The sequence below is a fragment of the Stigmatopora nigra genome, chromosome 17, assembly GCF_051989575.1.
Source record: "Stigmatopora nigra isolate UIUO_SnigA chromosome 17, RoL_Snig_1.1, whole genome shotgun sequence".
NCBI classification, from domain to species: Eukaryota; Metazoa; Chordata; class Actinopteri; order Syngnathiformes; family Syngnathidae; genus Stigmatopora; species Stigmatopora nigra.
The window spans coordinates 12,025,151-12,044,728 of record NC_135524.1 but is presented as its reverse complement, the minus strand read 5'-3'; positions in this window follow the sequence as shown (position 1 = coordinate 12,044,728).

The window sequence follows — 19,578 nt, the reverse complement described above, 5'->3', positions numbered from 1 at the left end:
CCAAACCATAACCCCAACCCCTAACAATAACCCTAACCCAAACCATAACCCCAATCATAACCATAACCCAAACCATAACCCCTAATTCCTTACAATAACCCTAACCCAAACCATAACCCCAACCCCTAACGATAACCCTAACCTAAACCATAACCCCTAACAAGAACCCTAACCCAAACCATAATCCCATCCATAGCCATAACCCCAACCATAACCATAACCCAAACCATAACCCAAACCATAACCCAAACCATAACCCAAACCATAACCCAAACCATAACCCAAACCATAACCCAAACCATAACCCAAACCATAACCCAAACCATAACCCAAACCATAACCCAAACCATAACCCAAACCATAACCCAAACCATAACCCAAACCATAACCCAAACCATAACCCAAACCATAACCCAAACCATAACCCAAACCATAACCCAAACCATAACCCAAACCATAACCCAAACCATAACCCAAACAATAACCCAAACAATAACCCTAACCCAAACCATAACCCTAACCCAAACCATAACCCTAACCCAAACCATAACCCTAACCCAAACCATAACCCTAACCCAAACCATAACCAGATTCCCAACCATAACCATAACCCCAACCAAAACCATATTCCCAACCATAGCCATAACTCCAACCATATCCCCAACCATAACCATAACCCTAACCGATAACCCCAACCATAACACCAACCATAACCCCAACCATAACCCAAACCCTAACCCCAACCCCTAACAATAACCCTAACCCTAACCCAAACCATAACCCCTAACCCCTAACAATATCCCTAACCCAAACCATAACCCCTAACAATAACCCTAACCCAAACCATAACCCCAACCCCTAACAATAACCATAACCCAAACCATAACCCCTAACCCCTAACAATAACCCTAACCCAAACCATAACCCCAACCCCTAACAATAACCCTAACCCAAAAACCTAACCCAAACCATAACCATAACCCCAACCATAACCATAACCCAAACCATAACCCCTAACCCCTAACAATAACCCTAACCCAAACCATAACCCCAACCCCTAACAATAACCCTAACCTAAACCATAACCCCAACCATAACCATAACCCCAACCATAACCATAACCCAAAACATAACCCCTAACCCCTAACAATAACCCTCAACAAAACCATAACCCCAACCCCTAACAATAACCCTAACCCAAACCATAACCCCAATCATAACCATAACCCAAACCATAACCCCTAATCCCTTACAATAACCCTAGCCCAAACCACAACCCCAACCCCTAACAATAACTCTAACCTAAACCATAACCATAACCCAAACCATAACCCCTAACCCCTAACAAGAACCCTAACCCAAACCATAATCCCATCCATAGCCATAACCCCAACCATAACCATAACCCAAACCATAACCCCCAACCCCTAACAATAACCATAACCCAAACCATAACCCCCAACCCCTAACAATAACCCTAACCCAAACCATAACCCAAACCCTAACCCAAACCATAACCCAAACCATAACCCAAACCATAACCCAAACCCTAACCCAAACCATAACCCAAACCATAACCCAAACCATAACCCAAACCATAACCCAAACCATAACCCAAACCATAACCCAAACCATAACCCAAACCATAACCCAAACCATAACCCAAACCATAACCCAAACCATAACCCAAACCATAACCCAAACCATAACCCAAACCATAACCCAAACCATAACCCAAACCATAACCCAAACAATAACCCAAACAATAACCCTAACCCAAACCATAACCCTAACCCAAACCATAACCCTAACCCTAACCCAAACCATAACCCTAACCCAAACCATAACCCTAACCCAAACCATAACCCTAACCCAAACCATAACCAGATTCCCAACCATAACCATAACCCCAACCAAAACCATATTCCCAACCATAGCCATAACTCCAACCATATCCCCAACCATAACCATAACCCTAACCGATAACCCCAACCATAACACCAACCATAACCCCAACCATAACCCAAACCCTAACCCCAACCCCTAACAATAACCCTAACCCTAACCCAAACCATAACCCCTAACCCCTAACAATATCCCTAACCCAAACCATAACCCCTAACAATAACCCTAACCCAAACCATAACCCCAACCCCTAACAATAACCCTAACCCAAAAACCTAACCCAAACCATAACCATAACCCCAACCATAACCATAACCCAAACCATAACCCCTAACCCCTAACAATAACCCTAACCCAAACCATAACCCCAACCCCTAACAATAACCCTAACCCAAAAACCTAACCCAAACCATAACCATAACCCCAACCATAACCATAACCCAAACCATAACCCCTAACCCCTAACAATAACCCTAACCCAAACCATAACCCCAACCCCTAACAATAACCCTAACCTAAACCATAACCCCAACCATAACCATAACCCCAACCATAACCATAACCCAAAACATAACCCCTAACCCCTAACAATAACCCTCAACAAAACCATAACCCCAACCCCTAACAATAACCCTAACCCAAACCATAACCCCAATCATAACCATAACCCAAACCATAACCCCTAATCCCTTACAATAACCCTAGCCCAAACCATAACCCCAACCCCTAACAATAACTCTAACCTAAACCATAACCATAACCCAAACCATAACCCCTAACCCCTAACAAGAACCCTAACCCAAACCATAATCCCATCCATAGCCATAACCCCAACCATAACCATAACCCAAACCATAACCCCCAACCCCTAACAATAACCATAACCCAAACCATAACCCCCAACCCCTAACAATAACCCTAACCCAAACCATAACCCAAACCATAACCCAAACCATAACCCAAACCATAACCCAAACCATAACCCAAACCATAACCCAAACCATAACCCAAACCATAACCCAAACCATAACCCAAACCATAACCCAAACCATAACCCAAACCATAACCCAAACCATAACCCAAACCATAACCCAAACCATAACCCAAACCATAACCCAAACCATAACCCAAACCATAACCCAAACCATAACCCAAACCATAACCCAAACCATAACCCAAACCATAACCCAAACCATAACCCAAACCATAACCCAAACCATAACCCCAACCATAACCATAACCCAAACCATAACCATAACCCAAAACATAACCCCTAACCCCTAACAATAACCCTCAACCAAACCATAACCCCAACCCCTAACAATAACCCTAACCCAAACCATAACCCCAATCATAACCATAACCCAAACCATAACCCCTAATCCCTTACAATAACCCTAACCCAAACCATAACCCCAACCCCTAACAATAACCCTAACCTAAACCATAACCCCTAACAAGAACCCTAACCCAAACCATAATCCCATCCATAGCCATAACCCCAACCATAACCATAACCCAAACCATAACCCCCAACCCCTAACAATAACCCTAACCCAAACCATAATCCCATCCATAGCCATAACCCCAACCATAACCATAACCCAAACCATAACCCCTAACAATAACCCTAACCCAAACCATAACCCAAACAACCATAACCACGTGCTGCCAGAGGACCTTGGCGCGCCAGGTGAATACCTTGTTGAAGACAGGCAGGGCTCGGTTCACCTTGTTGGTCAAAGTGGAAAATGACCTGTGGGGAGGGGGGAGATGTCGGTTCCAACTTCCCTGGAAAACAGACGGATAGACGGCCTCCCGGCACGCCTACCGGGAATCGTCCCGGTCTTTAAATTCTTCGTCTGACGACAACTCGTCCCACTCTGGATGAGAAAATGGGGGAAAAAAGTGCCATCTATCACATATAAACCGAAAGCCTTTTTATGACCGACTGTGTGTGTGGTGGGGGGTGGGGGGTCACCTCTTTTGGGGCGCCACATTACTGGACAATATTGCAGGGTTTTTGGGTCGGAAAAAATAATTGCAGGGTGTACTTTTTCCAAACGGCCACAAGATGGCAGCAGGAGATCATATTACTGGGAAGTAATTTTCAAATCAAAGCGTATGGGAGGCATTTTGGTTTTCAAGACCAATTGCGGGTTATGTCATTAATCTTGCCTACGAATAAACTAGTTTCAGGTTTAGGGTTATAGTCAATTAAAAGTCAAATCAATTAGAAGAAACTTACATAAGACGACATCTTGAGACAACTTGCGTTGGCGCCCAAAAGAACCTGTAAAGTGGTATGGATTGAGAACGTGTTGCTGCAGTACTTTTCACTTTGAAAAAAATACAAGGCACAACGATATATATTATCATTTAAAATTGACAATATATAGTGGTAGCTCGACAAGAAAGAGAAAGATAGAGAGAGGAGAAGTAGAGGAGGGAGAGAGAGAGAGAGAGAGAGGAGAAGAAGAGGAGGGAGAAAGAGAAGAAGAGGAGGGAGAGAGAGAAGAAGAGGAGGGAGAGAGAGAGGCGGCGGTCGGGGGGAGAGAGAGAGAAAAAAAGAGAAAAAAGAGAGAAATAAAGAGAAAAAGAGAGAAAGAGAAAAAAAGAGAAAGAGAAAATAAGAGAACCAAACCATAACCCCTAACCCCTAACAATAACCCTAACCCAAACCATAACCCATACCCCTGACAATAACCCTAACCTAAACCATAACCCCAACCATAACCATAACCCAAACCATAATCATAACCCAAAACATAACCCCTAACCCCTAACAATAACCCTCAACCAAACCATAACCCCAACCCCTAACAATAACCCTAACCCAAACCAGAACCCCAATCATAACCATAACCCAAACCATAACCCCTGATCCCTTACAATAACCCTAACCCAAACCATAACCCCAACCCCTAACAATAACCCTAACCTAAACCATAACCCCTAACAAGAACCCTAACCCAAACCATAATCCCATCCATAGCCATAACCCCAACAATAACCATAACCCAAACCATAACCCCCAACCCCTAACAATAACCCTAACCCAAACCATAACCCAAACCATAACCCAAACCATAACCCAAACCATAACCCCTAACCCCTAACAATAACCCTTACCCAAACCATAACCCCAACGCCTAACAATAACCCTAACCCAAACCATAACCCCAACCCCTAACAACAACCCTAACCTAAACCATAACCCCAACCATAACCATAACCCCTGACCCCTACCAATAACCCTAACCCAAACCATAACCCAAATGCCTAACAATAACCCTAACCCAAACCATAATCCCATCCATAACCATAACCCCAACAATAACCCTAACCCCTAAAAATAATGCTAACCCAAACCTTAACCCCAACCATAACCTTAACCATAACCGCAAACCAAACCATAACCCCTAAACCCTAACAATAACCCTAACCTTAACCATAACCCCAAACATAACCTTAAGCATAACCGTAAACCAAACCATAACCCCTAAACCCTAACAATAACCCTAACCCAAACCATAACCCCAACCATAACCATAACCCCTAACCCCTACCAATAACCCTAACCCAAACCATAACCCAAATCCCTAACAATAACCCTAACCCAAACCATAACCCCAACCCCTAACAATAACCCTAACCTAAACGATAACCCCAACCATAACCCCAACCATAACCATAACCATAACCCAAACCATAACCCCTAACCCCTAACAATAACCCTAACCCAAACCCCTAACAAGAACCCTAACCCAAACCATAACCCCAACCATAACCAGATTCCCAACCATAACCATAACCCCAACCAAAACCATATTCCCAACCATAGCCATAACTCCAACCATATCCCCAACCATAACCATAACCCTAACCGATAACCCCAACCATAACACCAACCATAACCCCAACCATAACCCAAACCCTAACCCCAACCCCTAACAATAACCCTAACCCTAACCCAAACAATAACCCCTAACCCCTAACAATATCCCTACCCCAAACCATAACCCCTAACAATAACCCTAACCCAAACCATAACCCCAACCCCTAACAATAACCATAACCCAAACCATAACCCCTAACCCCTAACAATAACCCTAACCCAAACCATAACCCCAACCCCTAACAATAACCCTAACCCAAAACCTAACCCAAACCATACCCATAACCCCAACCATAACCATAACCCAAACCATAACCCAAACCATAACCCCTAACCCCTAACAATAACCCTAACCCAAACCATAACCCCAACCCCTAACAATAACCCTAACCTAAACCATAACCCCAACCATAACCATAACCCAAACCATAACCATAACCCAAAACATAACCCCTAACCCCTAACAATAACCCTCAACAAAACCATAACCCCAACCCCTAACAATAACCCTAACCCAAACCATAACCCCAATCATAACCATAACCCAAACCATAACCCCTAATCCCTTACAATAACCCTAGCCCAAACCATAACCCCAACCCCTAACAATAACCCTAAACTAAACCATAACCATAACCCAAACCATAACCCCTAACCCCTAACAAGAACCCTAACCCAAACCATAATCCCATCCATAGCCATAACCCCAACCATAACCATAACCCAAACCATAACCCCCAACCCCTAACAATAACCATAACCCAAACCATAACCCCCAACCCCTAACAATAACCCTAACCCAAACCATAACCCAAACCATAACCCAAACCATAACCCAAACCATAACCCAAACCATAACCCAAACCATAACCCAAACCATAACCCAAACCATAACCCAAACCATAACCCAAACCATAACCCAAACCATAACCCAAACCATAACCCAAACCATAACCCAAACCATAACCCAAACCATAACCCAAACCATAACCCAAACCATAACCCAAACCATAACCCCAACCATAACCATAACCCAAACCATAACCCCAACCATAACCATAACCCAAACCATAACCATAACCCAAAACATAACCCCTAACCCCTAACAATAACCCTCAACCAAACCATAACCCCAACCCCTAACAATAACCCTAACCCAAACCATAACCCCAATCATAACCATAACCCAAACCATAACCCCTAATTCCTTACAATAACCCTAACCCAAACCATAACCCCAACCCCTAACGATAACCCTAACCTAAACCATAACCCCTAACAAGAACCCTAACCCAAACCATAATCCCATCCATAGCCATAACCCCAACCATAACCATAACCCAAACCATAACCCAAACCATAACCCAAACCATAACCCAAACCATAACCCAAACCATAACCCAAACCATAACCCAAACCATAACCCAAACCATAACCCAAACCATAACCCAAACCATAACCCAAACCATAACCCAAACCATAACCCAAACCATAACCCAAACCATAACCCAAACCATAACCCAAACCATAACCCAAACCATAACCCAAACCATAACCCAAACCATAACCCAAACCATAACCCAAACCATAACCCAAACCATAACCCAAACAATAACCCAAACAATAACCCTAACCCAAACCATAACCCTAACCCAAACCATAACCCTAACCCAAACCATAACCCTAACCCAAACCATAACCCTAACCCAAACCATAACCAGATTCCCAACCATAACCATAACCCCAACCAAAACCATATTCCCAACCATAGCCATAACTCCAACCATATCCCCAACCATAACCATAACCCTAACCGATAACCCCAACCATAACACCAACCATAACCCCAACCATAACCCAAACCCTAACCCCAACCCCTAACAATAACCCTAACCCTAACCCAAACCATAACCCCTAACCCCTAACAATATCCCTAACCCAAACCATAACCCCTAACAATAACCCTAACCCAAACCATAACCCCAACCCCTAACAATAACCATAACCCAAACCATAACCCCTAACCCCTAACAATAACCCTAACCCAAACCATAACCCCAACCCCTAACAATAACCCTAACCCAAAAACCTAACCCAAACCATAACCATAACCCCAACCATAACCATAACCCAAACCATAACCCCTAACCCCTAACAATAACCCTAACCCAAACCATAACCCCAACCCCTAACAATAACCCTAACCTAAACCATAACCCCAACCATAACCATAACCCCAACCATAACCATAACCCAAAACATAACCCCTAACCCCTAACAATAACCCTCAACAAAACCATAACCCCAACCCCTAACAATAACCATAACCCAAACCATAACCCCCAACCCCTAACAATAACCCTAACCCAAACCATAACCCAAACCATAACCCAAACCATAACCCAAACCATAACCCAAACCATAACCCAAACCATAACCCAAACCATAACCCAAACCATAACCCAAACCATAACCCAAACCATAACCCAAACCATAACCCAAACCATAACCCAAACCATAACCCAAACCATAACCCAAACCATAACCCAAACCATAACCCAAACCATAACCCAAACCATAACCCAAACCATAACCCAAACCATAACCCAAACCATAACCCAAACCATAACCCAAACCATAACCCAAACCATAACCCCAACCATAACCATAACCCAAACCATAACCATAACCCAAAACATAACCCCTAACCCCTAACAATAACCCTCAACCAAACCATAACCCCAACCCCTAACAATAACCCTAACCCAAACCATAACCCCAATCATAACCATAACCCAAACCATAACCCCTAATTCCTTACAATAACCCTAACCCAAACCATAACCCCAACCCCTAACGATAACCCTAACCTAAACCATAACCCCTAACAAGAACCCTAACCCAAACCATAATCCCATCCATAGCCATAACCCCAACCATAACCATAACCCAAACCATAACCCAAACCATAACCCAAACCATAACCCAAACCATAACCCAAACCATAACCCAAACCATAACCCAAACCATAACCCAAACCATAACCCAAACCATAACCCAAACCATAACCCAAACCATAACCCAAACCATAACCCAAACCATAACCCAAACCATAACCCAAACCATAACCCAAACCATAACCCAAACCATAACCCAAACCATAACCCAAACCATAACCCAAACCATAACCCAAACCATAACCCAAACCATAACCCAAACAATAACCCAAACAATAACCCTAACCCAAACCATAACCCTAACCCAAACCATAACCCTAACCCAAACCATAACCCTAACCCAAACCATAACCCTAACCCAAACCATAACCAGATTCCCAACCATAACCATAACCCCAACCAAAACCATATTCCCAACCATAGCCATAACTCCAACCATATCCCCAACCATAACCATAACCCTAACCGATAACCCCAACCATAACACCAACCATAACCCCAACCATAACCCAAACCCTAACCCCAACCCCTAACAATAACCCTAACCCTAACCCAAACCATAACCCCTAACCCCTAACAATATCCCTAACCCAAACCATAACCCCTAACAATAACCCTAACCCAAACCATAACCCCAACCCCTAACAATAACCATAACCCAAACCATAACCCCTAACCCCTAACAATAACCCTAACCCAAACCATAACCCCAACCCCTAACAATAACCCTAACCCAAAAACCTAACCCAAACCATAACCATAACCCCAACCATAACCATAACCCAAACCATAACCCCTAACCCCTAACAATAACCCTAACCCAAACCATAACCCCAACCCCTAACAATAACCCTAACCTAAACCATAACCCCAACCATAACCATAACCCCAACCATAACCATAACCCAAAACATAACCCCTAACCCCTAACAATAACCCTCAACAAAACCATAACCCCAACCCCTAACAATAACCCTAACCCAAACCATAACCCCAATCATAACCATAACCCAAACCATAACCCCTAATCCCTTACAATAACCCTAGCCCAAACCACAACCCCAACCCCTAACAATAACTCTAACCTAAACCATAACCATAACCCAAACCATAACCCCTAACCCCTAACAAGAACCCTAACCCAAACCATAATCCCATCCATAGCCATAACCCCAACCATAACCATAACCCAAACCATAACCCCCAACCCCTAACAATAACCATAACCCAAACCATAACCCCCAACCCCTAACAATAACCCTAACCCAAACCATAACCCAAACCCTAACCCAAACCATAACCCAAACCATAACCCAAACCATAACCCAAACCATAACCCAAACCATAACCCAAACCATAACCCAAACCATAACCCAAACCATAACCCAAACCATAACCCAAACCATAACCCAAACCATAACCCAAACCATAACCCAAACCATAACCCAAACCATAACCCAAACCATAACCCAAACCATAACCCAAACCATAACCCAAACCATAACCCAAACCATAACCCAAACCATAACCCAAACAATAACCCAAACAATAACCCTAACCCAAACCATAACCCTAACCCAAACCATAACCCTAACCCTAACCCAAACCATAACCCTAACCCAAACCATAACCCTAACCCAAACCATAACCCTAACCCAAACCATAACCAGATTCCCAACCATAACCATAACCCCAACCAAAACCATATTCCCAACCATAGCCATAACTCCAACCATATCCCCAACCATAACCATAACCCTAACCGATAACCCCAACCATAACACCAACCATAACCCCAACCATAACCCAAACCCTAACCCCAACCCCTAACAATAACCCTAACCCTAACCCAAACCATAACCCCTAACCCCTAACAATATCCCTAACCCAAACCATAACCCCTAACAATAACCCTAACCCAAACCATAACCCCAACCCCTAACAATAACCCTAACCCAAAAACCTAACCCAAACCATAACCATAACCCCAACCATAACCATAACCCAAACCATAACCCCTAACCCCTAACAATAACCCTAACCCAAACCATAACCCCAACCCCTAACAATAACCCTAACCTAAACCATAACCCCAACCATAACCATAACCCCAACCATAACCATAACCCAAAACATAACCCCTAACCCCTAACAATAACCCTCAACAAAACCATAACCCCAACCCCTAACAATAACCCTAACCCAAACCATAACCCCAATCATAACCATAACCCAAACCATAACCCCTAATCCCTTACAATAACCCTAGCCCAAACCATAACCCCAACCCCTAACAATAACTCTAACCTAAACCATAACCATAACCCAAACCATAACCCCTAACCCCTAACAAGAACCCTAACCCAAACCATAATCCCATCCATAGCCATAACCCCAACCATAACCATAACCCAAACCATAACCCCCAACCCCTAACAATAACCATAACCCAAACCATAACCCCCAACCCCTAACAATAACCCTAACCCAAACCATAACCCAAACCATAACCCAAACCATAACCCAAACCATAACCCAAACCATAACCCAAACCATAACCCAAACCATAACCCAAACCATAACCCAAACCATAACCCAAACCATAACCCAAACCATAACCCAAACCATAACCCAAACCATAACCCAAACCATAACCCAAACCATAACCCAAACCATAACCCAAACCATAACCCAAACCATAACCCCAACCATAACCATAACCCAAACCATAACCATAACCCAAAACATAACCCCTAACCCCTAACAATAACCCTCAACCAAACCATAACCCCAACCCCTAACAATAACCCTAACCCAAACCATAACCCCAATCATAACCATAACCCAAACCATAACCCCTAATTCCTTACAATAACCCTAACCCAAACCATAACCCCAACCCCTAACGATAACCCTAACCTAAACCATAACCCCTAACAAGAACCCTAACCCAAACCATAATCCCATCCATAGCCATAACCCCAACCATAACCATAACCCAAACCATAACCCAAACCATAACCCAAACCATAACCCAAACCATAACCCAAACCATAACCCAAACCATAACCCAAACCATAACCCAAACCATAACCCAAACCATAACCCAAACCATAACCCAAACCATAACCCAAACCATAACCCAAACCATAACCCAAACCATAACCCAAACCATAACCCAAACCATAACCCAAACCATAACCCAAACCATAACCCAAACCATAACCCAAACCATAACCCAAACCATAACCCAAACCATAACCCAAACCATAACCCAAACCATAACCCAAACCATAACCCAAACAATAACCCAAACAATAACCCTAACCCAAACCATAACCCTAACCCAAACCATAACCCTAACCCAAACCATAACCCTAACCCAAACCATAACCCTAACCCAAACCATAACCCTAACCCAAACCATAACCAGATTCCCAACCATAACCATAACCCCAACCAAAACCATATTCCCAACCATAGCCATAACTCCAACCATATCCCCAACCATAACCATAACCCTAACCGATAACCCCAACCATAACACCAACCATAACCCCAACCATAACCCAAACCCTAACCCCAACCCCTAACAATAACCCTAACCCTAACCCAAACCATAACCCCTAACCCCTAACAATATCCCTAACCCAAACCATAACCCCTAACAATAACCCTAACCCAAACCATAACCCCAACCCCTAACAATAACCATAACCCAAACCATAACCCCTAACCCCTAACAATAACCCTAACCCAAACCATAACCCCAACCCCTAACAATAACCCTAACCCAAAAACCTAACCCAAACCATAACCATAACCCCAACCATAACCATAACCCAAACCATAACCCCTAACCCCTAACAATAACCCTAACCCAAACCATAACCCCAACCCCTAACAATAACCCTAACCTAAACCATAACCCCAACCATAACCATAACCCCAACCATAACCATAACCCAAAACATAACCCCTAACCCCTAACAATAACCCTCAACAAAACCATAACCCCAACCCCTAACAATAACCCTAACCCAAACCATAACCCCAATCATAACCATAACCCAAACCATAACCCCTAATCCCTTACAATAACCCTAGCCCAAACCACAACCCCAACCCCTAACAATAACTCTAACCTAAACCATAACCATAACCCAAACCATAACCCCTAACCCCTAACAAGAACCCTAACCCAAACCATAATCCCATCCATAGCCATAACCCCAACCATAACCATAACCCAAACCATAACCCCCAACCCCTAACAATAACCATAACCCAAACCATAACCCCCAACCCCTAACAATAACCCTAACCCAAACCATAACCCAAACCATAACCCAAACCATAACCCAAACCATAACCCAAACCATAACCCAAACCATAACCCAAACCATAACCCAAACCATAACCCAAACCATAACCCAAACCATAACCCAAACCATAACCCAAACCATAACCCAAACCATAACCCAAACCATAACCCAAACCATAACCCAAACCATAACCCAAACCATAACCCAAACCATAACCCAAACCATAACCCAAACCATAACCCAAACCATAACCCAAACCATAACCCAAACCATAACCCAAACCATAACCCAAACCATAACCCAAACCATAACCCAAACCATAACCCCAACCATAACCATAACCCAAACCATAACCATAACCCAAAACATAACCCCTAACCCCTAACAATAACCCTCAACCAAACCATAACCCCAACCCCTAACAATAACCCTAACCCAAACCATAACCCCAATCATAACCATAACCCAAACCATAACCCCTAATCCCTTACAATAACCCTAACCCAAACCATAACCCCAACCCCTAACAATAACCCTAACCTAAACCATAACCCCTAACAAGAACCCTAACCCAAACCATAATCCCATCCATAGCCATAACCCCAACCATAACCATAACCCAAACCATAACCCCCAACCCCTAACAATAACCCTAACCCAAACCATAATCCCATCCATAGCCATAACCCCAACCATAACCATAACCCAAACCATAACCCCTAACAATAACCCTAACCCAAACCATAACCCAAACAACCATAACCACGTGCTGCCAGAGGACCTTGGCGCGCCAGGTGAATACCTTGTTGAAGACAGGCAGGGCTCGGTTCACCTTGTTGGTCAAAGTGGAAAATGACCTGTGGGGAGGGGGGAGATGTCGGTTCCAACTTCCCTGGAAAACAGACGGATAGACGGCCTCCCGGCACGCCTACCGGGAATCGTCCCGGTCTTTAAATTCTTCGTCTGACGACAACTCGTCCCACTCTGGATGAGAAAATGGGGGAAAAAAGTGCCATCTATCACATATAAACCGAAAGCCTTTTTATGACCGACTGTGTGTGTGGTGGGGGGTGGGGGGTCACCTCTTTTGGGGCGCCACATTACTGGACAATATTGCAGGGTTTTTGGGTCGGAAAAAATAATTGCAGGGTGTACTTTTTCCAAACGGCCACAAGATGGCAGCAGGAGATCATATTACTGGGAAGTAATTTTCAAATCAAAGCGTATGGGAGGCATTTTGGTTTTCAAGACCAATTGCGGGTTATGTCATTAATCTTGCCTACGAATAAACTAGTTTCAGGTTTAGGGTTATAGTCAATTAAAAGTCAAATCAATTAGAAGAAACTTACATAAGACGACATCTTGAGACAACTTGCGTTGGCGCCCAAAAGAACCTGTAAAGTGGTATGGATTGAGAACGTGTTGCTGCAGTACTTTTTACTTTGAAAAAAATACAAGGCACAACGATATATATTATCATTTAAAATTGACAATATATAGTGGTAGCTCGACAAGAAAGAGAAAGATAGAGAGAGGAGAAGTAGAGGAGGGAGAGAGAGAGAGAGAGAGAGGAGAAGAAGAGGAGGGAGAAAGAGAAGAAGAGGAGGGAGAGAGAGAAGAAGAGGAGGGAGAGAGAGAGGCGGCGGTCGGGGGGAGAGAGAGAGAAAAAAAGAGAAAAAAGAGAGAAATAAAGAGAAAAAGAGAGAAAGAGAAAAAAAGAGAAAGAGAAAATAAGAGAACCAAACCATAACCCCTAACCCCTAACAATAACCCTAACCCAAACCATAACCCATACCCCTGACAATAACCCTAACCTAAACCATAACCCCAACCATAACCATAACCCAAACCATAATCATAACCCAAAACATAACCCCTAACCCCTAACAATAACCCTCAACCAAACCATAACCCCAACCCCTAACAATAACCCTAACCCAAACCAGAACCCCAATCATAACCATAACCCAAACCATAACCCCTGATCCCTTACAATAACCCTAACCCAAACCATAACCCCAACCCCTAACAATAACCCTAACCTAAACCATAACCCCTAACAAGAACCCTAACCCAAACCATAATCCCATCCATAGCCATAACCCCAACCATAACCATAACCCAAACCATAACCCCCAACCCCTAACAATAACCCTAACCCAAACCATAACCCAAACCATAACCCAAACCATAACCCAAACCATAACCCCTAACCCCTAACAATAACCCTTACCCAAACCATAACCCCAACGCCTAACAATAACCCTAACCCAAACCATAACCCCAACCCCTAACAACAACCCTAACCTAAACCATAACCCCAACCATAACCATAACCCCTGACCCCTACCAATAACCCTAACCCAAACCATAACCCAAATGCCTAACAATAACCCTAACCCAAACCATAATCCCATCCATAACCATAACCCCAACAATAACCCTAACCCCTAAAAATAATGCTAACCCAAACCTTAACCCCAACCATAACCTTAACCATAACCGCAAACCAAACCATAACCCCTAAACCCTAACAATAACCCTAACCTTAACCATAACCCCAAACATAACCTTAAGCATAACCGTAAACCAAACCATAACCCCTAAACCCTAACAATAACCCTAACCCAAACCATAACCCCAACCATAACCATAACCCCTAACCCCTACCAATAACCCTAACCCAAACCATAACCCAAATCCCTAACAATAACCCTAACCCAAACCATAACCCCAACCCCTAACAATAACCCTAACCTAAACGATAACCCCAACCATAACCCCAACCATAACCATAACCATAACCCAAACCATAACCCCTAACCCCTAACAATAACCCTAACCCAAACCCCTAACAAGAACCCTAACCCAAACCATAACCCCAACCATAACCAGATTCCCAACCATAACCATAACCCCAACCAAAACCATATTCCCAACCATAGCCATAACTCCAACCATATCCCCAACCATAACCATAACCCTAACCGATAACCCCAACCATAACACCAACCATAACCCCAACCATAACCCAAACCCTAACCCCAACCCCTAACAATAACCCTAACCCTAACCCAAACAATAACCCCTAACCCCTAACAATATCCCTACCCCAAACCATAACCCCTAACAATAACCCTAACCCAAACCATAACCCCAACCCCTAACAATAACCATAACCCAAACCATAACCCCTAACCCCTAACAATAACCCTAACCCAAACCATAACCCCAACCCCTAACAATAACCCTAACCCAAAACCTAACCCAAACCATACCCATAACCCCAACCATAACCATAACCCAAACCATAACCCAAACCATAACCCCTAACCCCTAACAATAACCCTAACCCAAACCATAACCCCAACCCCTAACAATAACCCTAACCTAAACCATAACCCCAACCATAACCATAACCCAAACCATAACCATAACCCAAAACATAACCCCTAACCCCTAACAATAACCCTCAACAAAACCATAACCCCAACCCCTAACAATAACCCTAACCCAAACCATAACCCCAATCATAACCATAACCCAAACCATAACCCCTAATCCCTTACAATAACCCTAGCCCAAACCATAACCCCAACCCCTAACAATAACCCTAAACTAAACCATAACCATAACCCAAACCATAACCCCTAACCCCTAACAAGAACCCTAACCCAAACCATAATCCCATCCATAGCCATAACCCCAACCATAACCATAACCCAAACCATAACCCCCAACCCCTAACAATAACCATAACCCAAACCATAACCCCCAACCCCTAACAATAACCCTAACCCAAACCATAACCCAAACCATAACCCAAACCATAACCCAAACCATAACCCAAACCATAACCCAAACCATAACCCAAACCATAACCCAAACCATAACCCAAACCATAACCCAAACCATAACCCAAACCATAACCCAAACCATAACCCAAACCATAACCCAAACCATAACCCAAACCATAACCCAAACCATAACCCAAACCATAACCCAAACCATAACCCCAACCATAACCATAACCCAAACCATAACCATAACCCAAAACATAACCCCTAACCCCTAACAATAACCCTCAACCAAACCATAACCCCAACCCCTAACAATAACCCTAACCCAAACCATAACCCCAATCATAACCATAACCCAAACCATAACCCCTAATTCCTTACAATAACCCTAACCCAAACCATAACCCCAACCCCTAACGATAACCCTAACCTAAACCATAACCCCTAACAAGAACCCTAACCCAAACCATAATCCCATCCATAGCCATAACCCCAACCATAACCATAACCCAAACCATAACCCAAACCATAACCCAAACCATAACCCAAACCATAACCCAAACCATAACCCAAACCATAACCCAAACCATAACCCAAACCATAACCCAAACCATAACCCAAACCATAACCCAAACCATAACCCAAACCATAACCCAAACCATAACCCAAACCATAACCCAAACCATAACCCAAACCATAACCCAAACCATAACCCAAACCATAACCCAAACCATAACCCAAACCATAACCCAAACCATAACCCAAACCATAACCCAAACCATAACCCAAACAATAACCCAAACAATAACCCTAACCCAAACCATAACCCTAACCCAAACCATAACCCTAACCCAAACCATAACCCTAACCCAAACCATAACCCTAACCCAAACCATAACCAGATTCCCAACCATAACCATAACCCCAACCAAAACCATATTCCCAACCATAGCCATAACTCCAACCATATCCCCAACCATAACCATAACCCTAACCGATAACCCCAACCATAACACCAACCATAACCCCAACCATAACCCAAACCCTAACCCCAACCCCTAACAATAACCCTAACCCTAACCCAAACCATAACCCCTAACCCCTAACAATATCCCTAACCCAAACCATAACCCCTAACAATAACCCTAACCCAAACCATAACCCCAACCCCTAACAATAACCATAACCCAAACCATAACCCCTAACCCCTAACAATAACCCTAACCCAAACCATAACCCCAACCCCTAACAATAACCCTAACCCAAAAACCTAACCCAAACCATAACCATAACCCCAACCATAACCATAACCCAAACCATAACCCCTAACCCCTAACAATAACCCTAACCCAAACCATAACCCCAACCCCTAACAATAACCCTAACCTAAACCATAACCCCAACCATAACCATAACCCCAACCATAACCATAACCCAAAACATAACCCCTAACCCCTAACAATAACCCTCAACAAAACCATAACCCCAACCCCTAACAATAACCATAACCCAAACCATAACCCCCAACCCCTAACAATAACCCTAACCCAAACCATAACCCAAACCATAACCCAAACCATAACCCAAACCATAACCCAAACCATAACCCAAACCATAACCCAAACCATAACCCAAACCATAACCCAAACCATAACCCAAACCATAACCCAAACCATAACCCAAACCATAACCCAAACCATAACCCAAACCATAACCCAAACCATAACCCAAACCATAACCCAAACCATAACCCAAACCATAACCCAAACCATAACCCAAACCATAACCCAAACCATAACCCAAACCATAACCCCAACCATAACCATAACCCAAACCATAACCATAACCCAAAACATAACCCCTAACCCCTAACAATAACCCTCAACCAAACCATAACCCCAACCCCTAACAATAACCCTAACCCAAACCATAACCCCAATCATAACCATAACCCAAACCATAACCCCTAATTCCTTACAATAACCCTAACCCAAACCATAACCCCAACCCCTAACGATAACCCTAACCTAAACCATAACCCCTAACAAGAACCCTAACCCAAACCATAATCCCATCCATAGCCATAACCCCAACCATAACCATAACCCAAACCATAACCCAAACCATAACCCAAACCATAACCCAAACCATAACCCAAACCATAACCCAAACCATAACCCAAACCATAACCCAAACCATAACCCAAACCATAACCCAAACCATAACCCAAACCATAACCCAAACCATAACCCAAACCATAACCCAAACCATAACCCAAACCATAACCCAAACCATAACCCAAACCATAACCCAAACCATAACCCAAACCATAACCCAAACCATAACCCAAACCATAACCCAAACCATAACCCAAACAATAACCCAAACAATAACCCTAACCCAAACCATAACCCTAACCCAAACCATAACCCTAACCCAAACCATAACCCTAACCCAAACCATAACCCTAACCCAAACCATAACCAGATTCCCAACCATAACCATAACCCCAACCAAAACCATATTCCCAACCATAGCCATAACTCCAACCATATCCCCAACCATAACCATAACCCTAACCGATAACCCCAACCATAACACCAACCATAACCCCAACCATAACCCAAACCCTAACCCCAACCCCTAACAATAACCCTAACCCTAACCCAAACCATAACCCCTAACCCCTAACA